The 4,152-nt window shown below is 45.6% G+C and overlaps 1 long non-coding RNA gene across 2 annotated transcripts; it reads left to right on the forward strand.

The window, feature by feature from the left end:
* Positions 1-1,261: 1,261 nt before the first annotated feature.
* Positions 1,262-3,551, forward strand: LOC113877986. Of its 2 annotated transcripts, none has more exons than XR_003506876.1 (3): positions 1,262-1,559; positions 2,893-3,055; positions 3,284-3,551. It is a non-coding gene; the product is annotated as an uncharacterized LOC113877986 (long non-coding RNA). The 2 variants fall into 2 exon arrangements; XR_003506877.1 differs by having other exon boundaries at positions 1,263-1,559; positions 3,302-3,545.
* The last annotated feature ends 601 nt before the right edge of the window (positions 3,552-4,152 follow it).

Consider the following 4,152-nt stretch of genomic DNA (forward strand, 5'->3'; position numbering starts at 1 on the left):
CGACTCATTGGAAAAGACTCTGATGCTGGGAAAGACTGAAGGCAAAAGAAGAAAGGGGGCAACAGAGAATGAGATGGTTAGATAACATCACCGAATCAATGGACATGAATTTGACAAGCTCCAGGAGACAGTGAAGGACAGAGGAGCCTGGTGTGTTGCAGTCCATGGGGTTGTGAAGAGTCAAACACAACTGAGCAACTGAACAACAACAGAGTTATAGAAAAGAATCCAGAATCAGTGAGATCTTGGATTTGATGGAGTACGACGAGTACAGCGAGTGTGAAAGTCTGAGAGTGGAGCAGCACCAGGTGATGGGGACAAGTGGTGGGGGCACCGGGGTCTTGGGGGGAGGGCTGAGGGTCCCGCAGGAGCAGAAGTCACTCAGGAAGGGACCGCTCCTCCCAGCTGGGCTCCTCTCTGCAACGTCACTGCACTGTCATCGTAACAGCCCTCGGGGCCACTTAAGTGTAAGAATTACTTTGCTACCGACATTGAGAAAAAACACATGGCAGATAGACCCAATTCCCGCTCTCCAAATTACCCCAAATAAACAGAAGAATGTTTGAGGCCCCCGAGGGATATATAGGGAAGAGAAAAAGGCAAGTGCGAGCTAACAGCTGTGGCTGGGGAGGTGGAGGAGCCGTCTGCCCAGACGTTGCTGCATTCTCTCTCCAGGTCAAGCAGAAACTGCAAGCAGTAAATGCAACTGTCCCAATTTGTTTTCTCATGAAAATGTCAGCTTGAGCTCTTGAAGGAATCCTTTTCTTATGGCCCAAGCAAAGAAACCTTTTTTTATTGTGTGGCCCCTCAGGACAGAAGAGGCTTTTTGATCCTGTTCCATGTTTCCAGATTGCTGGTATCCTTCAGATTGGCTTACCCAGGGGGCTGATATAAATTTTCAGGTGGAGAAGCGCGATGCTGACACATTTGTTTGGTTTAAGCCAGAGCTGTCTCCAGGGCCCAGGAGGGATGGGCTTCTTGGCTTCCCCTCCGCCTGCCCCCCAGGTGAGACCCATGGCCGCAAATGGCCCTTTCTTGGCAAGACAGTTTAATGGCATGGGGCATGAAAGGGATATGGCTGCATAATTCTTGTTAATAAATGTCTTATTTAGTTACCTCATGTTAATTATTCACTAAGCAGAGGCAGTTGTGACTTGGAGCTCTGGTTTGAATGCTCCTTGAGCTTTTTCTTTCTCCCTTCCCTCCCCCTTCCTCCCCCTCCCCACCCCTCTGAACAGCTCTTCTCCAAAGAAGAGAGCTGTTGTCTGGCTCTGGAGAGAACCAGCAGCTATTACAGCTGGACAGGATGTCAGAGATCACAGAGTCGGGTGATTTCCAAACCACTTTGAGGAGTCTGAGGGTTTTCATGCTCAGCCTCTGGGATGGGATGGCATGGCTTGGTGGGCAAGGCCCCTGCCTCTCTGGTTCAACTCCTGTGCCCTGATCCCGGTTCCCTTTGCACGTGTGCAATTTCAGGAGCAGGTTTTGTAAGGAGAAAAAGATTGGAATCCTGGAAAGGTCTAAAAACCACTGATGCAAATCAGGCCTCTCATCTACAGGTGAGGATGCTGAAGTCCAGAGAGGTAGAGTGACTTTACTGGGTTGCACAGCTTCTTAGTAAGGGAGTCTGGACTAGGAGGCCTGTCCTCTCCCTGTTGCATGGCTTGGGATGGAGAGAGGAACCCAGAGAAGAGAGAAAAGGTGGGAAGGAGGAAGGTGGTCGAATGTCCCTGTCTCTCTTCTGGCATGCAGAGCAAGATGGCTTCTTGAAACACCTCTCTGGCTACAGGCAGTGATGTCTTAGTGCGCTTGCTGAGAACAACAGTGCAAAAGTGGCCTGCCTCTGGGATCTGTCTAATTACTGGGTGAACACAGGCAGTGCCTGCTCTTGAGGCTGCAGGGTTTGTGGTGTCAGACCTGAGCTGGCTGCCAATTTCACTGTGAATGAAGTTCTCTATTTAAAAACAAATGTATTGTTATTTTGGGGGTGGATTTCTGGGAAATATTTATGAAAATGGACACCAATTTTACTATATTTACTATTAGAATGAATTTAGTCTTTGAGATGGAGTTATATTTAGGTTCTGTTGACTTAGGGTAAGTTTTACAGTAAAAAATTAGACATAAATAAAAATGTTCAGTATATTTTTGAAATCATTGCCTTTGTTACTCTTATTAAAACAAAACAGAATTTTCAAGAGTTAATAGAATTCTGTGGTTAGAGACTCTGGAAACTCACCTCTGCTCCTTGATAGCTGTGTGTGTTAAGTCACTTCAGTCATGTCTGACTCTTTGCAACCCCATGGACTGTAGCCTGCCAGGCTCCTCTTTCCATGGGATTTTCCAGGCAAGAATACTGGAGTGGGTTGGCATTTCTTTCTCCAGGGGATCTTCCTGACCCAGGGATTCGGCCCGGGTCTCTTACATGTACTGGGATATGGGTTCTTTTTTGGGAAACCTCCAGATAGCTGTGTGACGTTGGGCAAATCACTTAACCTCTCTGAGCCTTGAACATCCCTCTCTGTAAAATAGTGATAACAATAACTTCCCTTGTGCGCACTGACTGTGTTAATACATAAAGTCTTTACAACAGCACCCAGTGGGATTCGCTGTGCTTCATGAATCTCTCAACAATTTTAGAAGACTCCTGGTCTATATTGTTTTAAATATTGTCTCTTCCCCATTCCACTGGGCCTTTTCCAAGACTCGTAGCATGCCTTTTATGTTTCCATTTCTTTGTCTTTACAAGGTCTTCTGGATAATGTCTTTGGTTCCATCCTTCAGCTCACTGAGATTCTGATGTACTCCATCCAATATGCTTTGTAACCCATTCGTGATGGAGACCACTAGCTGTATGCAATAAATCATTCTCTCCTTCTTTTGTGTTAATAGGACTGTGGTTGGACACCTGCCTCCTCAACTCTGCGGCATTTCCCAGACAGCTTTGCAGTTGTGTGGCTGGGTCACTAAGCTGCGTTCAGTTGATGCCAGTGGATGTGGTGTGGACAAGGGGCACGTCTCTTCCACAGCCTGTCTCCTCTTTGTAAGACAAAAAGTGTGTAAAGCTCCCCGGTCCATAAACTCATGACTTACAATGGGATTAGTTAAAAAATGGAGGGAAAAGCATTTTGACCCTTTATAGCAATTCAGCCTTGTCACAATACCTAAGCATGTAATCATTTTTCAAGTCGTTTGTTTTTGGGGGGAGGAGATATTTTATAGAAGTAATAGTTTAAAAAGGATTGGAAGAAAAAACGATTCTGTTATCTGTGCCCGTGACCAGATGATGTTAACGTCTTAGGGGATGGATGAGAAGCAAGATGGAGGGGACCTGTGACCCTGAATAACTGCATGGAGCAAAGCTGCCTCCCAACATGGAATGCTCAACTCAGTCTATGACATCAGAGCAAAATGCACCCTCCTTTCTTTCAATGGATTGAATTATTGTCAGATCTCTTCCTGTGGCTGTTGAGCCTTACCCAGTGCATGTCCACGTTTTTCATTCTAGTGAGTCTACATTTGACTTCTGGAAATTATATTTCGTTCTTTTTTCAAATCTCTTTGGTTGTTGTTGTTTTTTTTTAAAAATAGGTTCTCATTCCTTGATCATGTTTGAAAGCCTCTGTTGTCTTTTAATCTTTCAACATTTGCTGAAATAAAGTCTTCAGCATCAAGATACAGCAGATACAAACTTTCAGACAGAGGTGAAATATCACCAGATGCAGATACTCATCAGGAATTTCTAAGAACTTGTTCTGCAACACTTAGATTCTTTCAACTACTTAAAAAAATTATTTATTTATATTTGGCTGTGCGGGGGCTTTCTGTAGTTGCAGCAGGTGGGGCTACTCGAGTAGTGATGCTCAGGCTTCTCACCGTGGTGGCTTCTCTCGTTGTGGAGCGCAGGCTCTAGGGCAAGTGGACTCAGTAGCCGTGGCTCTCAGGCTCCAGAGCGTGGGCTTAGTAGTTGTGACGCACAGGCTTAGTTGCCTTACAGCACGTGGAATCTTCTCTGTGGCACATGGACTCTTTCCCATGGATTAAACCCACGTCTCCTGCATTGGCAGGCAGATTCTTAACCACTGGACCACCAGAGAAGTCCTCTTTCAACTACTTCAAGAATAGAAAAGGATTCAGAGAGATGGTGAGAAA

The sequence above is a fragment of the Bos indicus x Bos taurus genome, chromosome 19, assembly GCF_003369695.1.
Source record: "Bos indicus x Bos taurus breed Angus x Brahman F1 hybrid chromosome 19, Bos_hybrid_MaternalHap_v2.0, whole genome shotgun sequence".
NCBI classification, from domain to species: Eukaryota; Metazoa; Chordata; class Mammalia; order Artiodactyla; family Bovidae; genus Bos; species Bos indicus x Bos taurus.